General features: G+C 38.2%; 1 protein-coding gene across 11 annotated transcripts in view; it reads right to left on the bottom strand.

Annotated features, from left to right (window-relative positions):
* Nucleotides 1-24,550, bottom strand: part of NCOA2 (nuclear receptor coactivator 2) — a 295,183-nt gene that overhangs the window by 173,699 nt on the left and 96,934 nt on the right. For 9 of the 11 annotated variants that reach the window (XM_055431638.2, XM_055431639.2, XM_055431636.2 and 6 more), the window contains exon 2: nt 9,430-9,486. The gene's annotated coding sequence lies outside the window, so the exon portion shown is untranslated. Of the gene's footprint in view, nt 1-5,190; nt 5,242-9,429; nt 9,487-24,550 lie in introns of all 11 variants that reach the window. The other 2 variants (XM_055431642.2, XM_088844807.1) reach the window with 1 other exon arrangement.

Here is a 24,550-nt window from a genome sequence, read left to right as displayed (position 1 = left end):
CTAAGCCTTGTCACATTTTCCCCCAAACTTAGAAGGTTAGCTTGAAACTTTATCTATTTTGAAATTATTATCTTTTGTGTGTTTTAATGGTCTGTTTATTTGTTCTTTATTTTTAAAGAGAACATACTTTCACAGGCAAAACACTACCAACGATAGACTGGAGTCCCAATTATGCATCTAACTAACTAGCTAGTCCAGGTGCACATCCCTGGATAAGTCACAGGACTTCTCAACACCGTCTTCCCCCCATCTCTAAAGAGAGACTGTAACAGCAGCTATTTCCTAGGCTTCATTTGAGGGTTGTGTGGATTATTACAGGAAGACCTTAGAAAACACTACCTGGCGCATGATGAGAACAATATGTATGCTAGAAATTATAAACGATCTTTCACTTCTAAGAACTTTCTATTACATTTGCACTAGGATTTAAAGAGGATCTGTGTTGATAATACCTGGTTCCACATTTATGTCTCTGTGCTGAAATCACATTGTGGAATGGCCTATAACTGTGACATTTCATCAAATATAAGTAAACTATACATTTAATTACACAGATGACTTAACACTTAAGTCTTCATTTGTGTTCATGTCCTACTTTCTACCTGTGTGGGGTCGCCTCATAATTATCAATCTTTGGTAATATGAGTTACTGAGTGAGCCAAAGTCAGTCGTGTCTGACTCTTTGCGACCCCATGGACTGCAGCCTGCCAGGATCCTCTGTCCAAGGAATTCTCCAGGCAAGAATACTGGGGTGGGTTTCCATTCCCTTCTCCAGGGGATCTTCCTGACCCAGAGATCAAACCCAGATCTTCCAAATTGCAGGCAGATTCTACCATCTGAGCCACCAGGGAAATCCCTTGGTAATATAGTAATGCTTTTTTTAAATAAAACAAATTTATCTATCTAGTGACACCCTGACACAGAAAAGTTACATGCACATATATGGGCAGCAGTAATGTTAAAAATGTTCTATGAACAAAACAATGAAAAAAACAAAACACTAACATGTTGTTCTATATAATGAAAAAAATTCTAATGAAATAAGATGCTTCCAACTCAATTTCCTTCACATTCTTGATCCACATCTTTCGAGTACTTCTGACAAAATTCATTTTGTAGTATCTGATGGGATCAGCTAATCAAGTTTCCTTTTCTGAGATAAGAATCATTTTCCTCAACTAATATAGAAGGTAGCACAAGATGTCTTTGCAATTGTTACAAGATTCAATTAAAAGCAGGTGAATTGAAAGACACCAAGTTCTGTTTCACTACAGACATTATGGCCCATTTGAAAGCTTTGAAAATCAAAAGTGGTTCAGTCTCAAATTCAATCAAAGAGAATTTAGGTATGATCCGAACATACTTCAATTCCTGACACAAAGAATTATCCAGAGTTGAAACTCATACAAAACACGTAAAGGTCAAGAACCACATCTTGCCAAAAATAATAGTAGATGTTTGTTTTTCCTTTCCTCTCTACCCCTCAAGGTAACCTACATTTATCTCTACTTCAAAACACTATGAAAACTTTAACTCATGAAACCTCATTGTAGCATATAAACAATGATCAGGTATGCTATTTGCATAATCGGCGCTTGAAATTTAGTATGAAACAGGACCCTTTAATCAACAGAGACCTCAGTAAAAGTAGTGACAAAAACAATGAAGGAGAAGTACCATAATAAGCCAAAGATATAAAATTATGTGTTTATTTAACACATAATAAACAAATGCCTCTCATTTTCTAGGGTCAAGGATGGTCAATAAGTAGGTAAGCGTATAGCTCCTGGTGTGGCATTCCCGGACCCCTCAGGGCCAGAGGACAGCCACCAGGGCAGAATATCCGTGGGGATTATGGCCAATGCTGCAGACATCATTTTGCTCTGGCGTTGAACAGTTTTGATGATAGTCACTGTGGTGTCAAATAAGAAAAGTTTTGTTTTTTTCCTTCCTTTTAGAAATAAGGAAGAAAAAAATTAAAAGATGGGAAATAGACAAAGTGAGCACACATTACGGTTTAGAGCAATATGGACTGGAATTTAGGATATGTTAAAATCACAATATATTTAATATATTTAAAAGATAACAGCAGTATATTACAAAGACTAAGATTTAATATTTTCTCTCTAATGAAAAAGTTTGAGATGGATCTTGACATAAATATATCAGTGAACAAGTTCAAAAAAGTAATAACTTACCTGTTGGACAATAAAGATTTTATGAAACTTTGGGAATATTCTGAAGGAGTAACAACAATAAACATCTAACTTCTACATTAGGGAAAATTTTTAATGTTCCAAAGCATCTAGCTTCAAAGAAAATCTAAAATCAAGATTCCACTGGGTTCATGCACAAAATCTGCTATTGTATATAAGTAAAACTCATAATACCAACTTAATTTGTCTAACAGATGTTTAATTCAAGTCAAAGGAAATTTCCACTTCCATTCCATTCAAATATAATAGCATCAGTAACCACCATACAGTTATCAAACTTTATCTTATAACCTAGCAAACAGTTTATTTTCTGGACTGTAATAAAACTGTCATATAAAAGGAAGAATTAGAAATCTAAATCAAACAGCCTTTATAGTGTCAAAGAAACTGCAAGAGAAACTGTTTCCTCCAGCCTTGATTTTCTCTATTCTAACTTAAGCCACCAATTCAATAATTACAACACAGTTGTTTCTTCAAAGGTATTCTTTCATAGTTTAGGTGAAGAAGTCAAAGTCTTGGTATTCATATAAGCACAGGGAAGTCTTTTATAAGATCACCCATTCATCTGTCTGATGAAATTTACCCCAGCTCATCACACCCATGTTTTTTAGTCCTTTGCTCTTCTCAAGGAGGTACAATAAAACTGGGCTCCAATACCATGATATTGACAGCTAACAGACTACCCACCCTTTAGGTGAAGACCACAAAACTTCAAATGAATGACTTCTGCTCATGTTAGAATTTTATCTAACTGGCACCAAAAAGGCTAAAACTGTGGTTTAAAGAAAGCAAAGCCCTCAAATGATCAATTCTAAATCAATTCAGTATTTTTGAATACTTCCAAAAGCAGTAAAGGCAAATAAGTCTACAGACTATGGCACAACAATCTCTCAACTTTGCCTGGAGACGTGTACTTAAGAGATCCTCCGAACTGGACTACATACATCTATAGTGTATGGTTAAATCCTTATTTAGCCATTACTAAATGCTGGGAGGGGTTGGGGGCAGGAGGAGAAGGGGACGACAGAGAATGAGATGGCTGGATGGCATCACCGACTCGATGGACATGAGTTTGAGTGAACTCCGGGAGTTGGTGATGGACAGGGAGGCCTGGCGTGCTGCAATTCATGGGGTCTCAAAGAGTCGGACACGACTGAGCGACTGAACTGAACTGAACTGAAATGCTACATATTTCTTCCTTCCCCTTGGCTCTTTTTGGATGGGAAGGCAGAACTGTAGCTATGACTAAAACAAAAAAATGTACTTCCACTGACTGAAGAAACCCATGATTCATTCATGCATGAAGTAGCACAAAAGACTTTGACAAACCAAATGTGCAAAATTGGGTTAAAATCACAAGTTTCAAAATTCCCTGTTAACGTCTCAGGTTATGTCCAGTTTTTCTGAGTCTCAAGCTAGCAATGGAAGTCTCAACAGAAACCTCTATATCCCAACAGCAAAGAAACAGAAAAAAAGAAAGGGAGGGAGGGACGGAGGGAAGGCAAGCGCTATGTAATCATTATGGATATGGATAATTGTATAAATAAATGTTTAATTTATCCCTTACATTTAGATTCTATGAACAGTGGAAAACAACATGCATGATTTGTGCTTCAAAATTAAACTATGAGGTGTTTAATGGAAGCAGTCTGATTTTATTTGCTATTTTCTCTTTAAGGAAATTCTGGCATGGTCAGCTGACTCAAATTCAACACCTGTCCAGAAAATAACATACATCTGTCACTTCTTCCAAAATGAAAGTGAATGGCATAGCTAAAATTCCTTGTGTGTGTTCAGTTGCTAAGTTATGTCTGACTTTTCGTGACCCCATGCACTGTAGTCCACCAGGCTTCTCTGTCCACAGAATTTTCCAGGCAAGAATACTGGAGTGGGTTGCCATTTCCTTCTCCAGGGGATCTTCCTGACCCAGGGACTGATCCCGTCTCTTGTGTCCCCTGCATTGGCAGGCAGACTCTTTACCCTAGTAACTGACCCACATCAAATGCCATGCACTTGTTACTATGGTGGCACAGATGTTCCATTCTGCTTATCGCAGACTTTCTCCCTAAAGCTAACAACTCTATTATTCAGGTTAAGTTGAACATACAACTCTGAATTGAAATCTAAAGGCCAGTAACAAAAAGCAAGAGAATATAAGTTTTATTAATATAAACAATTTGCAACCATTTCTCCCCACTCTCAGGCATACATATACCTATACTACAGATCTCTACTTCTTTCTCAGAAAATTCTAGCTCCAGTGCTACTTCTTCTAAGACATGCTAACTCAAAAGATCAACACAAGGTATAGACTGGCAATACTTTTGCATTAGCCATCTAATCCCACAAGGCTGAAAGCAGCTTTTCAGAGGAACCTGAAGTGTCATGCTATGCGTGCTAAGTCACTTCAGTTTATCTGACTCTTTGCGATCCTATGGACTGTCACCCACCAGGCTCCTCTGTCCATTAGATGCTCCAGGCAAGAATACTGGAGTGGGTGGTCATGCCCTTCCCCAGGGGACCTTACCGATTCAGGGATCAATACACTTTCTGCACTGGCAAGCAGGTTCTTTACCACTAGCGCCACCTGGGAATCCCTAGACTGGCCGTACTTTTAATTTTAATTATTTTCAAAGAATACCAATGATGCCAATAGAAGTCACACTTACAATTTATCAATTAAAAAAAATACAGTGCTCTCTCAGTGAAATCTCTCTACAATGAAATTCAACTTACAGCCCAAGAAACATCCTGATGAATTTTATTAAAAGGCATGTTTTAAAATGGCTGCAACTCTAAATTTTGCTATTCTAGCATTTGAATGAACCATAAAAACCAGATTCTGCCCTAATTCTGGTAAATCTTTCAACAATGCACTGAGCTGACATCACTTTGCTTGTCTGGACCCCTGCTCTACACACAGATAGCCTGGGCTCTCGGACTGTCTCAACTTCATCAAGCACAACACACCTACCTCCCAGAATGTGTAACTTCCGAGGAGCACACTTTGCAAGCACTGCTGCCCCTGTGTAAACAGGACATTTGTTTATGAGGGACAGCTTTTGTTGCTGTTGCCTTGATCTCTACCATAGATTAAGACTTTCAGCAGAAGCAGACATATAATTCAGAAATCAAGGCTCAGTTTTCTTCTTTAAGAGAAAGATCAGAGAGCCAATTAATTCAATGGGGAAAGAACCTGCAAGCAAATATAGAGTTAAATATGCAGCAGTACTCCTCTTCCAGTTTAACAGATTGGGGTAGGTATTCTTTATATTCCCCATAGCACTTAGCATAGACTAACAGGAAATAAATAATTAATATTCTGAAAGAGAAGAGAGTGAGAAGTAAGGAGGGATGGCCTGAAGGTGAAGGGAAGGAGGGAAGAGAGAAAGGAAAGTTAATGGTGCTGAACGAATGTAGTTTCCTGGGGAAAAACTAAACCAAGCTGTTAACATGAATGCGTGCATAAAAAGGGAAGAAAATGGAAGAGGAAAAATGTTTTAAAAACAGGCATGTCACACAAATAGTTTCCAACTGTGGCTTTGTATCAATAACACCCACTGGAAGATAATTTCAACTGACCAGTAAGCCTGTTTTTTCCTGGGTCCATTCTACATACAAGGAGCAGAGGGTTCTACCCAGGGGGGTGGGGGTGGGCTCAGGATTCCAGTTTGAATAGCTAAATGGCCAAGGGCATTTTATCAACTGTCAAAATATTTATTTTTCCAAATCACAGTGCCTATACTGCTGACATCTGAAGGAAATACCACCAAAATAGCAATACAATTAAATGCTGGCAGATTTTTGCCTAAAGCATTTAAATATTAATATACTATATTTCTGTTTAGAATAATACTGATTTTCTCAGATGCGTAGTCAAATCAAGCTGCCTGTCTTCATGGGAATTTACACACCTCTCAGTTAAATCCGACACCTAATCACAAATCTTTTCATGCCTATGAACAAAGAAGGAATTCAAAATCCAAGAAATACTCATTTCAAATGTATTTTCAACTAGTGGGGACATAATTTCTTCTATGTCTTGATACACTTAATATACTGTTTAGTGTTTAGCACTGAGCATACAACATGCCACAAGAGGTATATCATGCTTTACTGTACTTTGGAGAACTGTCTCTCCATGTTGGTATTGAAGAGTTGAGATCTAACCTAGCATGCATGAACAACCTTCAACCACCCATCCCATTCTGTCCCCACCCCAGATATCTCCATCATAGAGAAAATAAACTTATAAATAAATCCACAATATATATGACTCCATAGTGAGTCCAGGTTTCCATAGCAAAGGGAATATTACACTTCAAGGCTACATTGTCAAAATAGATTTATCTAACGTTCCTGTTTTGACTATCAATTCTGAGAAATTTTTATTGGCCAATGTTAAAAATGCTTAAAATATGAGATTGCAATGGCAACACTCATGAAGCTATAGATGAGGAAGCACAGTCCAGGCAGCTAAAAAAATTCTTTTTAAATTCAAACTACAGAATTCTCTTCCACTATACTCAAACCTGGAATTTGCATTTACACTCAGAGACAGAATCCTTTAGGAAAATGTGAAGAAGTATACTTAATCATGTTTTCAAATCAAAATTTTAATATACATTCATGCTCAGTATCTTTTAGGGCTTCTCTGTTGGCTTGGTGGTAAGGAAGCTGCTAGCCAGTGCAGGAAACGCAGGTTCTATCCCTGCTTCGGGAAGATCCCCTGGAGGAGGGCATGGCAATCCACTCCAGTATTTCTTTCCTGGAGAATCCCATGGACAGAGGATCCTGGCGGGCTACAGTCCATGGGGTCACAAGAGTCAGACATGACAGAGGGACTAACAACAACAGTATATTATATATTTGAGACTCAAAATATTTCTGTAATATATATCCCACTCAACCTTGAAAATAAACTAAATAAGGAAAGCTGAAGTTCTTTTCTGGAAAGATAAAGAAGGAAAGATAAAGTCCTGACTTATCTCAAAGTTATGTCACTTCATTTCTTAAATAATTAAAATAAGTCTCCATAGAGACATAAGTTATGACACCATCCAAGATAAGGGTTCTAAGTAATTCTATAGTCACAATATTTCACACAACCTGTTCTCTGTAAAAGTGATTTATCCAACAAATCACAGATGCCACTCATAACATAGTATTTCTAACACTGCAAGGAATAAAAAATTCTGTTTCATAGGATACCATATTTTTTTAACAACAACAAAAAGAATCCAAATGGCTTTTTCCTATGCACCTGCCCCCCAAAAGTGAGTACGAAACTAAAGTGCCAGAGTGGGACTTTATTGCTTAGGGCATCATTAAATTTCAAATGAGTCGTCATGTTATACAGTTTGAAATAAAGGTTAAAAGACCTACTAATGAAATATAAGCAAAATATTTCACAATATTTGATTTCAAAATTAATTTTAAGTCCTCAAATATGAATACTATGTTCCTATATTACATTTATTGCCACAAATATGCTTGTATTTAAGGCTGCTGCTGCTGCTAAGTCACTTCAGTCATGGCAGAAAATGGACCTCAGGGGTTAAGATCAAAGTCTTTGGAGTGGCAAACTGCCACTTACTTGATATGACCTTGAAAAAGTCACTTAACCTCTCTCAGCTTCAATTTCCTTATCTGTTATTCTGAAGATAATGAAAAGCACTTACATAATGCCTGGCACACAGTGAGGGAGCTATAAGTAATAACTGCTGTTATTTAGTATTATCAAAGGAATCTCTGCAAGTTGCACTTGCAAATTAGATGTAAATAAGAAATGGCTGTGTAATTCCCAAAATTTAACTTAAAAAAAAAAAAAAAGGCCTAGAGGTTAGCCTTAGTTCTTTCTATAAATGAAAAAGCACGATGGCAGAAGGAGAGACCAGTACCTAAAGAGGGTCAAACAGATCAAAAAACAATGCATACAAAAAACGAAAGGTAACAAACCAACAGTAGTGACGAACATCCTGGGACACTTAAAGAATAACTGCCAAGCACGCAAGGTAGCAGCTGTGTCAACTTTTGCATATAGCTACCTTCAATAATGAATTCAAACATCAACATAGAGGGCAGAAAAATGGCCCAAAATTTCTCTCAGTCTACAAACAGAACACAGCTTAAGTAAATTACATTTTGTATATACTGACAGGTAGTGGGAAAATTTTAACTTGTTTGGTTTTCAGAGATTAAAACTGGACAGCTAAGGTCAAATAAACTTTGTTCTCTATAAACGTACCATAAAACATTTCCATAATGGTAGCGTGATGAAGTAAGGAGGCAAGAAGCTCCCACACTTGCCTCAGATTTATCCATCACTTAATCCTAAGAATCTACTACAGTGGTGACAAAATACAGAATTGGAAGCATTATCCTCTGACTTCTACCCTGATTAGTCATACTTGAGTAACACAGGTAATTTCTCTGAGCATTTAAGAGCTCTATATTTAAAAAGTATGTGATAGATATTAATTTCATATTTAGAGAAAAGTATAAAGAACGAATTCTAGTTTGTATTTCCAGATGCAGAGTTCAATGACTCTGAATATAAATCAATTCTTAATATCTATTACCCAATAATTACTGAAACAAACATTTATTCAGTCTTTCCTATTCAATGAGTACTATTCTAAGGGCTACAGATACTGCTTTTAACAAGACAAAAGTGGCCCCAATGTTCATGGAGCTTATATTCTAGTAGGAGAGACTAAAAATAAAAATATATCACATGATCATAAACATTATGATAAAAATAAATCAGAGTTGTGTGATAAGGAGTGATTGAGAAGCTATCTCAGACTGGTTGGACCAGAAGAGCCTGCTTGTTAAATCTACCTGTATAAGACTGAAATTTGCTGCCAAAATCTATAGCAACCATTCTTTTATTTATATATAAAAATAAATATACACATTTTGCCAGGCTATGAAATTACAATCCACCTCATCCAATGGGTAAATGTAAATTCTTCCCAAATACACACAACAAACACTGATAAACAGCTATGGTCCTTTTACCTTCAAATATCATTGCCAACACATGGACACCGAATCTTCATAATAAAATAAATGTAGACAAATGTACGACATTTTAAAATTCACATTCATTTTATTTACATACTATATTGCTCAATTGTACATAATTTTAAATGTTTGATTATATTTAAAAATCAAAATATACCAACAGGAAAGCTTACTTTTAACTCACCTGTGACTGTACACAGTGCAGAAGATCTATAAATGTGTAGCCAAATCCAAGAGAAATCTGCAATAAAAAGAAATGAACAAATATGAACAAAAAATACAGAATCCAGTCAGACTCATTAGATTTGGTATGATTTTTTATAACCAATGTAAGTAATACTCATTAATAACATCTCTCTACTGATACCATGTAAATCAAGAAGCAGACTTGCTGCACAATTTTTATTTGTACACACTAATATAAGACACAAGGCTACATTTCAGTGTCTTCCAATTCAGTGAATTATGAGGTGTCTACCCATCAAGTTTTGAGTTCTTGACATAAAACATATTACATTTTCTGGTAGCTGCTTGTCTAATCACTAGCACTTCACTGAATAAAAGCAGAGGAGGCCCAAGCTACCCATTTTTACACGGCACTCCTAGTCTAATGACCACCCCACAGTAACACAGTGAGGAAGAGATGTTTGCCAAATCAATGAATGAATGATTTAATTAAATGATTAATTAAGCTCGCATACTGATCTAACTTTGCTGTGATTTACAGTTTGTCTCTATGTAAGAGAATGGCTTGAAATTACTGAAATAAAAATCTGTCGTAACTGCTTAAACAAAGGCATTCAAAAGTGAATAACTTAAAAAAAAAGTCTAGAGTATAATGATGCAATAGGGAATTCCCTGGAGGGTCAGTGGTTAGGACTTGGCTCTCTCAGTCAAGGGCCCTAGGTCTGATTCCCTGGTCGGAAACTAAGATCTTGCATGCCTCATGGCAGAGCCAAAGCAAATTTTTAAATAACCATAAAAATGATGCTATCTATGGAAATTTGCAGAAATAACAGTGGATAAGAAATTAAGAATTGAACATTTTCAATAATGAGGGCAACAGCTCCCCAAGTTTCTTCTGGGTCTGTACCTCTGAGAAGAAAGAACTTAGCAATGAAGGATCATGCACTTCCTCTGACCCACACGAGGGTCACTTACACTGCACCTAAGAAGTTTCCTTCAAGATGCATAGCCCAGTATATGAACACGGCAAATATGTGCCTATGAGATTTTATGTGTATGAATGTTTACATTACAGATTTGAGAAAAACTGCACAACTGCGAGTGGTATGTTTTCATTTTAACTATTATGGGCTACTGGATTTAATCAGCTTCAAGGAATGTTTTTACAAACTGAGCTACTGTACTTTTTTCCCTTCAGGTGACACCAATCTATAATAATTCATGCTCTGAATCATTATCAGGCTTGAGTATTAACTTTCTTCTGAGCCCTTTATTCTTTAGAATAAATAGAACCTAACAGTAAATGGCAACCCACTCCAGTGTTCTTGCCTAGAGAATCCCAGGGAAGGGGGAGCCTGGTGGGCTGCCGTCTATGGGGTCACACAGAGTCGGACACGACTGAAGTGACTTAGCAGCAGCAGCAGCAGCAGCAACAGTAAAAAAAAAAACCAAAACAACTAATGTTAACACTCAAACTGCCATTGTTCTAGGACACTAGAAACATCTGATTTCATAACCTGAGAGGTCTAAAGGGGAAAGAAATGGGGGAAAATGCACTTTCATTTTTACCAGGACCTGCTTAGGCTGGAGACCATCATATATAAAGAAATGCAGCTAGGGAATCAGGCAGAGATGATTCATGAAAAACAAAAGCAAGTCTATATGCAAATAAGAAGTTATCATAGTAAATAAAACGAATAGATTCTCCTCAAGTGGTAGTCCATGAGTAGTGTGCAATAAACTGTTACATAATAGGGGTCATCAATTCTATACAGTGCTCCTGGGGTAAATATACTCATTATGCTGACCTACTTAAGCCCATTCTAATTCTATACCAACAACTAATTTGCTCAAGGACATCATACTATGCAACAGTCAAGAGTTAAAACTTGTGATATGAGTAGAAATGATGACATTAAACAATTACGGCTTGTTCTATACCATTCACAAAGGCTCTTCTGAATGTGCTAATATAAGGAGGAAAAAGTGCTAATGAATCCAAATTAAACAAAAATACATAAAAACATGAAGACAGACGATACATAAAAACATGAAGACAGTATATATTTTGATACCTCGGTGTGACACTTTAAACCAGAAGAACTACTAAAATACTTATGAACATAGAATTACAAAATGTTTTCTAAGTCACCGTCTCTGTGTCTGTGTGCCTGCTTGGTTGTGTCTGACTCTTTGTGAGCCCACCAGGAAATAATAGCTATTTAAAGTGACAGTTCGAGCAATGACAATCCTATAAGAAACGGACATCTTCCTACTCTTCTGATCGTTTTTAGGAAGCTCCTTTAGGAGTTTCAAGGGAAGAGGAGCAGAAGACTACCCTGAGCCTGGCAAAGTGACAGAAGGACACAGAGGATTTTCTTTGCAGGAAATGACAGAGGGATACACATGTCCTTTCTCTTACAACCACTACTGTTTCCACTGTATAAACCAAAAAGATAAACCTCCTCTCCATAGAAAAAACAAAGCTGCCTGGAGAAGATAAAAGAACCTAGGGCTAAGATCATCAAACAGGTGAGGTTTCAAAATCTGGCTCTCTCACGTGAATACTGCTGCTGCTAATATTTCCATCACAAGCCAGTTGCTTAGGCGTGTGACCTCAAAAATGTTATTGTGGACTCAACTATCAAATGAGGATAATGTCCTCTCTGCACCACCCTGAAAGTATTAAATGAGATAATTACACAAAGCACTTGGTACATGGCAGGCATTACACACAATTATGATTCTGCCAAGCGTGATTCTGCTAAATGCTGCTAGCTGTGACAAATAACTCAGTACAATGACAAGCCTGCCCTAGCCCAAGTAAAACTGATCTTTCCTGAGACGTCTTAATAGCTTTCTCTGCCCATAATCGCCTAGACAGATGCATAAACATGGAGTCTGATGGGACTTTTTTTTCCCCCTTGTCCATGCTGTGTAGCATGCAGGATCTTCGATCCTTGACCAGGGATTGAACCAGTGCACCCTGCAGTAGAAGTGCAGTCTTAACACCTGCACCGCCAGGGAAATCCCTTGCTGAGGCATTTTTGAATGAGGACTGGCTTTAAAACTAAAAGCAGAAAGATTAATACCTGGTTTCATATCTTACAATAAAGTTATAATAATCAAAGAGGTAGGGTACTGCCATAAAGACAAACAACAGAAGAGAACAGAGTCCAAAACAGGCTCACACATTTATATCAATCTGCATTCAATAAAGATGACATGGTAATTCAGTGAAGAAAGGGGCAGTCTTTCCAAAAAAATGATACCAAAAACTAATTATACATATGAGAGGGAGGAAGAACCTCAGCCTTTACCTTGAACTATGGAAAAAATCAGCTCAAAATGGATAGCATCATAGATCTAGAAATAAGAGTTACAAAGTTTGTAAAAGAAAGCAGTTGGAGAAAAATACTGTGGATTAGGCAAAAATATTTTAAGTATGATATTTAAAGGCATAAAAGAAAAAAATATTGTTTAAAGACCATAAAAGAAAAACACAAAGCTGAATTCCTTTATAATTAAAACTTCCGAGCTTCCCTGGTGGCTTAGTGGTAAAGAATCTACCTGCCAACGCAGGAGACACAGGTCCGATCCTTGATCTGCGAAGATTCCACATGCTGCAGGGCAACTGAGCCTGTGCAACACCACTACTGAGCTTGTGCTTGAGAGCCCAGGAGCCACAACTACTGAGCCCACGTGTCACAACCAGGGAAGTCTGCCCGCCCTAGAGCCTGTGCTCTGCAGCAAGAGAGGCCACCACAAGGAGAAGCCCACACACTGCAAGGAAGAGTAGCTCCCACTCCCTGAAACTAGAGAAAGCCACTCGCAGCAATGAAGAGCCCAGCCAAATAAACAAATAAATGAAAATTCGAAAAATAATAATGTTAAATTAAATCTCCTGTTTTTCGAAAGAAATAATTTAACAAATGAAAACACAAGCTACACACTGAGAGAAAATACTGGCAAAATAATTATCTGAAAACATGTATGTATTTAGAATATATAGAGCTAAATATATAATAAAGGATGTACACAGAATAAATAAAGCACTCTCACAACAATAAAACAGTTCAATTTTTTTAAATGAGAAAAATATGTGAAGACATTTTATATATATGTATATCACAGGGAATGTACATCAAAAAATATTGGCTATCATTAGTCATTAGGAAAATGGAAATCAAAATCAAAAGCAAATACTATAGCCCATCCAGTAAAATACCCAAAGCATTGCCAAGGATATGGAGAAACTAGAACTTTCCCATTTTATCCCTTGCTGGTGGGAAAGTGCAATAGTACAGTCATTTTGGAAAACAGTTTCAAAGTTTCTCATCATCTAACCCAACGATGGACAGGGAGGCCTGGCTTGCTGTGATTCATGGGGTCGCGGACAGTCGGACACGACTGAGCGATTGAACTGAACTGAACTGAACCCAACGATTTCACATCCAGGTGTGTTTTCATTCATCTCAGGGACAGAGGACCATACAGAGAGTTGCACATGAATGTTCTTATCAATTATGCTGAAAAAAATTTGAAAGTTTCAGCTGGAGAATGAATCTTTTTCAGAATGTGGTACATTCATACAATGAAATACCACTCAACAATAAAAAGGAATGGATAGCTAACGTATGCCACAGCATGAATGAGTCTCAAAAACATTTTGCTAAAGAAAGAAGCCAGACACAAAGACAACAGACTACACGACTTCACTTACTTGAAATTCCTAGAAAACGTAAAACTACAGAGACAGAAAACAGACCCATGGTATCCTGGGTTAGGGAATGCAAGTGGGGACTGACTGAAAATGGCAGCCCACCCCAGTACTCTTGCCTGGAGAATTCCATGGACAGAGGAGCCTGGTGGGCTTCATCCACGGGGTCACAAGAGTCAGACACGACTGAGTGACTAAACCAACAATCAACAGTAGCAAACGGTGGTGTGAGCATTTGCCAAGGAGTGTCAACTAACACAATTACTTTGAGACAAAAAACAAAAGAAATTGGGACTGAGCTAACATCACTTAAAAAAGATTGTTGGCAGTATTAAAGGAATAGGTTGATGATTTTCTAAAAGGCAGGGGAGGGTTACAAGGAGATGCACTTGATATTTTATTTGCTTGTTTAAAAAACAATGAATAGTTAGGAACAGAGCCAGAGGAAGGAAAATAAGCCAGAAAGAAAATGAAGACGTGTGTGTAACAGTGGCTAAGACAGCACCTTCTAACTAGTAGTATAAGGGAAGGGCCATATCTTGCTGTTGGGGTTTAATATCAGCACAAGTAACATCTATCACTGAGAGCTCTGGGCAAAGGGCTTAAAATGTGTTACTTAATTTAATCTTCCTAACAATCCTGTGAGCCAGGCACTGCCACTATCATCACTCCTTTGTAGATTCAGAAACTTAACTGAGATGAAGCCCAAGGCCACAGAGCTGATACGGCAGCAAAGCCTGGATTTGAAACCAGAGTCTGACTGCTGAGTCTATTATGCTCTTACCCACTAGGCTATTATGAAAATTTTGATAATGTTATCATTGTTGGCAATTTGATTTGAAAAAGGTGGCCCAAAATGTGATCGGCCTGAAAACAGCCGCCTTGAGTTTTGGTATGGTACCAACAAGAGCAGTGTGTTCCTCACGCCACCCAGGCTGACACTGTTAATAAATCTGGACATTATTTTTTTCCTGACTCAAATGTAGCCTCATAATTTTCTCAAGATTGCCACCAATTAAAGGAAGTCATCAGGACTTCCCTGGTGATCCAGTGGTTAAAAACTCCGGGCTGCCAATGCAGGGGGGTGGCAGTTTGATCCCTGGTTGGGGAAATAAGATCTCACATACTGTGAGGCATGGCCAAAAAGTAAAAAAGAGAAAAGAAAAAGAGAAAGTCATCAACACCATTGTCAATATGCAAAAAATATACTTTCTAACCGTAACAAAACCAACTTGATCTTTGATGGACAACAGAGTACATGGAATCAGCCACTGGAGAGATGACTAACAGAAGGGGAGTCAGCGCACTTCACGGTCCAGCGTAGGTCTTCTCTGTAGTTCAGCCAGCACCAGCTCAGTCACCAAGCCAGTCAGACGCACGGATGGAAATGAAGAGGCCACGTGGGGAAAGCAGAGAAAGCTAGAGGCACCGATCAGATTACTCAAGATTTTTCAACAGTTCAAGCCAATAATTTTTCCACTTGTTGCTGAAAAGCACAAAAACGCCCAAACAACTGAACAGAAAACACCTTTAACTCAGCACGTTTCAACTCATGTAACATCAAGAGGAAAGTCTTACTTTCAAGATTTACCTATGAGAACTACTTCAGATTACTGAACAGGACACTGTATTTATATATACATATATGACATATATTTTAGATAAAATATTCTTACAAGCCTTAATAATGTAAAGAAAGTGTACTACATATACAAGGTAAAATTCTTTCCCAAATATCAAGTTAATGGTGCTAAAAATAACATCTAATCTACAGAATAATTTATAAGTTAACTGATGCATATACTTCAGACAATATACCTCTATACATACTTTATAGACAAGCTTATGTTTTCTTTCTTTGTTTAAAGAGTTCAATGATTCCTAACCCAAGAAACTCTTTATACATGGAATATAAAACAATAAAACAAACCAGTGAATATAACAAAAAAGACACACAGATATAGTGAACAAACTGGTGGTTACCAAGGGGGAGGGAAAGCAGGTGAGGGCAAGATAGGGGTAAGGGAGCTGGGCATATATCAGAAGAAAAGCATGGTTTGAAAGGATACATGAACACCAGTGTTCACTGCAGCAGTGTTTACAATAGTCAAGACAGGGAAACAACCTAAATGTCCAACAACAGAGGCATGAATAAAGAAGTTGTGTACAATGGAATATTACTCAGCCATAAAAGGAATGAAATTGTCCCATTTGCAGAGGCGTAGACAGACCAGACTTTGCCAACCAAGGTCCGTCTAGTCAAGGCTATGGTTTTTCCCATGGTCATGTATGGATGTGAGAGTTGGACTGTGAAGAAAGCTGATCGCCGAAGAATTGATGCTTTTGAGCTGTGGTGCTGGAGAAGACTCTTGAGAGTCCCTTGGACTGCAAGGAGATCCAACCAGTCCATTCTAAAGGAGATCAATCCTGGGTGTTCATTGGAAGGACTGATGCTAAAGCTGAAACTCCAATACTTTGGCCACCTCATGTGACGAGTTGACTCACTGGGAAAGAGTCTGATGCTGGGAGGGATTGGGGGCAGGAGGAGAAGGGGACGACAGAGAATGAGATGGCTGGATGGCATCACCGACTCGATGGACATGAGTTTGAGTGAACTCCGGGAGTTGGTGATGGACAGGGAGGCCTGGCGTGCTGTGATTCATGGGGTCGCAAAGAGTCGGACACGACTGAGCGACTGAACTGAACTGAACTGAACTGAGACAGACCCAGAGGGTGTCATACAGAGTGAAGTAAGTCAGAAAGAGAAAAACACATATGTATAATCTCACTTTTATGTGGAATCTAGACAAATGATAAATGGACTTATTTGCAAAGCAGAAATAGAGATAAAAGATGTGAAGAACAAATATATGGATACCAAGTGGGAAGGAGGGGATGGGATGAACTGGAAGATTGGGACTGACATATATACACTTCTATATATAAAATGTATGACTAATGAGAACATACTGTATAGCACAAGAAACTCTACTCAATGATCTGTGATGACCTAAAAGGGAAGGCAATCCAAAAAAGAGGGGATGCATATATATGCATAACTGATTCACTCTGCTGTACAGAAGGAACACTACACTGTAAAGAAACTATACTCCAATAAAAGTTAATAAAAAATAAAAATAAGAAAGTAAAATGCTTTTCCATAGGAAAAAAAAAAAGATAGGGGTAAGGGATTAAGATGTACAAGCTACTATGTATAAAATAAATAAAGATATACTGTACAACATAGGGAATATAACCAATACTTTCCAATAACTACGCGTGCTCAGTCACTCAGTGGTGTCCGACTCTTTGTGATCCCCATGCACTGTAGCCAGCCAGGCTCCTCTGACCCTAAAATTTTTCAGGCAAGAATTCTGGTTTATGTCGCCACTTCCTCCTCCAGGGGATCTTCCCAACCCAGGGATCAAACCCACATCTCCTGTGTCTCCTTCATTGGCAGGCAGATTCCTTACCACAGTGCCACTTGGGAAGCACCATAATAACTACAAGAGGAGTGTAATCTTTAAATACTGTGAATCACTATGTTGTAACATGAAACTTAAAATAAAACTGTAAATCATCTATACTTAAATTTTAAGTGAAGAAATTTATGACTTCATAACTTTTCATCCATACTAAGTATTAAAAACTTGTAAGCTACAATTAAAAATAGATATATAGAAAAAGATATATCATCTATTTAAAAACTCCTAAGCTATAAGTTACAGACCATGGGGTCGCAAGGGGTCAGACATGACTGAGCATACACACACACCCAAGCTACAGGTAGGTACACATGTACAACTGATATGTGTGATATGATGAAAAATAAAATACCCATCAAATTCGCACATCTCATACAACCACTCCTTTCAAGTCCTTTCAAGTCTGTCTCTCATTCACCATGATCAGAGTTAATATAGGAATGCAACTATCAGAAAACACCCCAAGAGCAGTATTCTCACATAGAGACATGCCTAGAAGAAAAATTAACTCACATGTGGTTGAATGCCTCCAATTTGGGAGACGACTAAAGATACTAACTTTGGAGTCACTAACTTGAAAACATCATTTAAATCCACTGATACAGTTTAAAGAACAAAGAGCTGGGAGTCTGGAATAAAGCCCTAAGGAACTCCTTCTTTTAAAAATTATGTAGGAAAGGAAGTAACCAAGGAGAAAGAGAAGAAATTACCTAAGAGGCAGGAGGGAGACCAGCACAGAATCTGAGAGAAGGAGTTCCCAGAAAGAGAGGCTGGACAACACTGCTCAAGGCTCCTTAGTGAGAGCTGCACAGTTTCCACCTGAGTTAGAGCAGAAATTGCTCATGACCTTCCTAAGGAGAGTTTCATCAGAATGATACAGACATAAAGCAGACTGGAGAAAAGTTGAAGTGTTGACAAGTGATAGGAAAAAAGGATTTGGACACAACATATGCAAATGATCACTATCATGACTAGCTTATATTAAAATCTGGCTCAAGGGGTAAATAATCTGCCTGCCAATGGAGGAGAAACAGGAGATGTGGGTTTGAGCCCTGGGTTGGGAAGATCCCCACACTAGTAATCTTGCCTGGAAAATTCCATGAACAGAGGAGCCTGGCAGGCTACCATCCATGGAGCTGCAAAGAGTCAGACATGACTGAACACGCACATCCTCCCTAGACTGTGAGCTTCTTGAGGGCAAAGGTAAGGTTTCCTCCGTCTTTGATTAAGAAGACAACTTGTGGTTGGACAGGTGACCTTTTAAACAATGCTCCTGCAGAAGTCCTAAGGCTTTAATTAGCGTGCTCAGCCAAAAACACACAGTAACAGTCTTGAAGAGAATTAGAAGGGAGAAAAGAAATAGCAATGTATAGGGCAGGAATTAATCTTTCTTAAACATAAAAGAAAGGCTCAGAGATGACTCCCACTAAAACTAGAACATGCCAACCTGTCAACCAACCAGTCTCCCCAAAATAAAAGTCCCCCCAAAATTTTAAATTTTAAAAGGCCCCCAAAGAATTTTAATTGTTTTCCTCCTAACAGGGTTGGATCATTTTGGCCTGAATGTTTCCTGCCATCCTCACTGAAATGGGAACAGGTACTGAAGGCTACAGTATACACCAGAAAAGGTGAGGATTACTACAGGTGAGGATTTATTTTTTACAATAATTCAGTGTGAGAAGACACATCTACCATCCTTAATGCAATAAAATTTAAATCCTGTTATAAATATTAACAAAAGAGGAACAAAATCCACTCAGGGAGAGGGAATAAGACTGTGAACTCCTCTCAGAAACTCACCTTCTCCTTCACCCTAACTGCAATGACCACTCTGCTACAAAATGAGCCTAGAAGCTTTCCCTTATAACCCTGAGCACAACCCACACAAATCTGCATAATAATTACCTCAGGACTGTGGGGTACCAAAACGAAGTGAATCAGAAGTAACATTAAAACTATATCATCCGAAGAAAAAAACCTCTACAATCTGTCTACAAAGGATGGGGCGGTCTTTAATCTCCCAATACCCAGCAGTGTCCTCAAATACCACGACACAGCTTGGGCTCAGTCATTTCAGTTGAGTCCGGCTCTTTGTGACCCTATGGACTGTGGCCCACCAGGCTCCTCTGTCCATGGGATTTTCCAGGCAAGAATACTGGAGTGGGTTGCCATGCCCTCGTCCAGGGGATCTTCCCCACCCAGGGATTGAACCCACATCTTCTGCATTGCAGGCAGATTCTTTACTGCTGAGCTACTGGGGAAGCCCCCACAACACAGAGACCAGCACAAATCTTCTGTCCACCAAAGCCCCTTCTGAGTTTGTTTCCTCTCTAAGGACCAGCTTCTTCCCCAGATGACTGTCAATTCTTACCCAATTCTCACCCCCTCCAGGGAGGCTGCTGCTTTCAACAGTATAGGACTACATTAAGATAATCATCGGTTCAACATAAAAAAGGGAACATACTTAAAAAAAAAAAACAACAACCAAAAAACAGTATGAAGGAGGGTAAGAGAGTGTCTTCTTTTAAAGGAAGGTATTATATAATACCCATTTTATAACCAAGAAGAGGTAACACGATTTGTCTAAACTCAAAGAATGTACATAGAGCTGGATATTAAACCTGAGTCCGCCTGGTTCAAGGCCCTGTGACTCGGCAGCTTGATCTACTGAAGACAAAAAAAAAGAAGCAAGCACCCAAACAATGGCATTTTAATTTTCAAGCTGAAAACAGCTCACAGTGTATATGTGTTCACAGGCCTAATTTTGTATCACAGATAAGTTCTTTTTCCCTTGAAGTATAATTATAATTTTATGTGATATAATTAAGTGTAGCAGTATTTTACAGAGTTCCAGAAAGAATATGGCATTCCAAAATTGAGACTACCAGGAGAAAAGCACTGCAACTTAGTTTATCCTTGGAGTACAAGTTATTACCTAGTCAAACTGTCATTGTCTCTTTGTCTGTATGATTTCAGAGTCAATCCATGGATCCAACAGTCAGGAAGAAGAAATGTATCAAAAAAAGACACTGTGTCAGAAATTTGATTCATTGTGAGGACCAATACAGAGCTTCCCATTTTGTTAAAAAACTTAAAAGGCAATTTTTCATTCTACTCTGTGTTTGGGTTTCAACAAAAACTTTGAGGCACAGTGGAGAAAATCGGATCCTCTGGCGATGGTATCATTTTGCATCAAAATTTAGGTATGGAAGAAACCTGGAAATATCTATTGTAACTACACCATTTTATGATGCAAAACTGAGGCTCAAGAGATTAAGTTCCTCTCCCAACACTGATAGTACTTCCTCAGACTAAAGGAGTTCCTGTGAACCCAGAAACAAATATTATCCTCAAAACACTGGCCTTGCCCTCATGTTTGAACTGTCTGCTTCGGAAATCATCATCAAACATGTGTCGGCCTTCCCACCAAAGAAGAGCAGTACGTATCCAAAAAGATGTGAGAGAGGCTTGTATATTAGTTGTAAATCTAGAATTTACAGGTAAAATATCTAATAACACAAGATACAAATAAAACTTGAAAGATCTGGAGATGGAGTAGTCTAACATGCGACCAAGCAACGAGAGCCATCTTGTGTTACACAGCAGGTGTCAGCCATTTTGATACAAACTTTACATGCATTATTTTTGATGTTTTCCATAAATGGGCATCTATCAATTCCATTCTGTAGGTGAGGAAGGTGAAAATCAAGGAAGGTAAGTGATATCCTCACCGAAGCAAGAGGAAGACCTGCTGGTGGCATCTGGGTCTCTCGGAGCTCAAGATCACTGCCACACCCACACCTACTGATCCTCCACCCTACTTCCATCCTGATTCCTTCATTCTTTCGGTCTAGTTCTACTCCTCTGCACTTCATGGTTCACCCAGCTCATGCTCCCCAGAAGTAAAGGTCTGACATCAGAAGATGCTTTATAACAGCCAGCAACCACAAAAAACAGCCCCAAGCATCAATTCACCCAGTGAATTCACCCAGTACAATCCAATGAATTGCCCTAAAAATGTTTCACTAACAGTATTATTCAATAAAGGCTTGCTGTGCTTATATAAGCAAAGAGAATGGAAAAAACACAATGATGCTGTAGCATAAAAGCTGGAGTGAAGGAAATAAAACTCAAAGGCTATGACAAAATGAGGATTTTATCTGACATAAGGAATCTCATTTTAAAAAGAAAATAAAACAATTCTCAAAGCAAAGGAGGGAGACAGGAAAACAATCTATTGGTGCTGAATTTTTGCTCAAAACTAGGCGCCCCAAAGACTCAGAATGTATATAAACATCCATGAAACTTTTTAAAATCATATTTTAATCCTGACGACAATCAAGTTATTTAACAAAGGCATCTACTAATTCATATGGACGACCATTATACAACTGATAGCCTATTGCCATTTAATTTCAGTACTTGTTTTTGTGCTTACAACTGGATTTAGAGACTAGTATTATTTTAATGTCTTTGATATCAAGTCTTAATGGACAAAGTTTTCTATAAGTTCAAGAAAAAAAAATAAGGAAGAGGGGATATGAAATACTGTCACACTGCCAATAATAGCACATGCTGAACTCAAAGGTACCAGACCTCAACAGGTTGTAAACAGCAAGACTGTCACAGCCACACAATATTGCATGGTTACCAATAATTTAAATCTTATTGATTGGTAGTTTTATTTATATTTAGTTAGCAAATCTGATTTTGTTTTATAGGTCCTAATGAAACTAAAATCTTTCTGCATTGAAAAGGAATCCAAGTGACATATACTAAAATGGGTGCTTTTCGTAAGGGCCATGACACCAGTTAATTTCCGCCATTATTTACATAATAAATATGGCCATAAAATGTGATTAAAAAATCATCTGTGTACAGCTTTTGTTTTTTAAAAATTCTGACAAATCAGAATAAGGCTCTACCAGTGGTTCCCACGGAGAAGGCAATGGCACCCCACTCCAGTACTCTTGCCTAGAAAATCCCATGGATGGAGGAGCCTGGCAGGCTGCAATCCATGGGGGTCGCTAAGGGTTGGACACGACTAAGCAACTTCACTTTCACTTTTCACTTTCATGCATTGGAGAAGGAAATGGCAACCTACTCCAGTGTTCTTGCCTGGAGAATCCCAGGGACGGGGGAGCCTGGTGGGCTTCCGTCTATGGGGTCGCACAGAGTCGGACATGACTGAAGCGACTTAGCAGCAGCAGCAGTGGTTCCCAAAATGTGTCTCTATGTAGTTTATGAACAAAGTTTTGAGGATTCTCCTTCATTATTATTAGATTATGAGTTTATTATTTTTGTGAAACTAAATTTTCCCTTTATTTTCTTAAAAGGTGGTAGTAGGTGGTTATTTTTCATGTAATGACTTGAAAAAATCCAAAATTTGCCAATCTTATGTCAATTGCCTAGATTTTTAAATAGCATATGAAATTTTAAAATTGTATATGAAACCATAATCTCTAGGTACCACACTGGCCTACCTATTATGAAATTTTATATACACACACACACACACACACACACAGGAATTTCCATCTGGTACCACAGGGAAAAATGATTTTGAACATGAACTTGCATTCAAGAAGTTCTTGTTTCTACCCTAAGATACTTAACACTTTTCTATTTGTCTCTCTCTCTCTCTGGTCTGGGGCTAAGAGCGCTCAGGTAGTTAAGCCACAACTACAACATGAAGACAGGAAGAGATGACTTATCATGCCCCAGTGCACAGAAGGAGACATTTTGCCGAACATCCTAGGATAAACCACAGCCTAATAAGATTAATAATAATGATAACAAATAGTACAAAAAGAACACAACTATGGAAGACTAACGGTAGCAATAAACTCTTTGATATTCCTCTCACTGAGAAATGAAGTTTAACCGCCTACCCCTGAAACGACAGCTGCCTTAGGGATTGGCTGGACCAAAAGACTGTGGCAGAAGTGATATTCTGGGACTTCGGAGCCTTGGAGCTCCAGTCTGGAACACTGGAACCTTCTATCTCAGTTCTGAGCTGCTACACAAACCTGACTACTGTTAAGACACTGTACTGTGGCCAAACCTTGGCATGAGAGAGGCCATGTCAAAAAGAGAATGAAATGCCCAGCCAGCCCCACACTGTTTGAGCCTCTAGTTCTTGATCATCCCAGCAGAGACTCCATACATGGGGGAGCAAGGACAAGCCATTCTGCCTATGCAATGTCCAAATTCCTAAGCCACACAATGATGAGATGATAATAATAAGTTGTTGCTTTAAGCAACAGATAACCAGAATAAAACTAATCCCCTTTCATAAATACTAATGAAGACTTTAAAGCAAAAATGAAATGTCTCAGGCAGACTAGCTGGAAACTAGAATGGCATCAGACACAAAAGAAGATTCCAATGTATAAAGATAAATATAAATCAATCCATTCATGCAATTATCCAGAAAATATGTATAATACCAAGACCTGTAAACAGGGATATACACAAGCTCTGGAAAGGGTTTAAAAGGGGGAAAAAAAAAAAAGACCGGCCTTCAAGGAACTTCAAAGCACTATGTATCACAGTGTCTTCTTGCATATTTTCTGATGTTTTTCACAAAAATAACACAATCAATGATTCAGATCAAATCAAAATGCAGATCAATCTCACAAAGTGACCTTGGGTTTCAGTTCTTCTGTGAGAAGAAAGTCAAAATTGAATCAAAATCCAACAAAAGGTCATTTGTAGTTTGTAGTAAGGAAACATGCCTTACTTAACTATAGCATACTCAAATGTTTAGGTTCTCATTTTAGCCTATAAATTCAAGGCATGCATAACTAATCCTTTTTAATTTTTCTTCATAAAGTATCAGGTTAAAGAACCTTTTAAAGATTAAATTACAAATAGGTCGAGTAGACCTTGGCTACTTTACTACAGTCAAGGTT

Source organism: Moschus berezovskii, chromosome 16 (assembly GCF_049115385.1).
Source record: "Moschus berezovskii isolate FMDL1 chromosome 16, NW_MosBer_1.0, whole genome shotgun sequence".
NCBI lineage: Eukaryota > Metazoa > Chordata > Mammalia > Artiodactyla > Moschidae > Moschus > Moschus berezovskii.
This window is presented reverse-complemented; position numbering and strand designations above follow the sequence as displayed.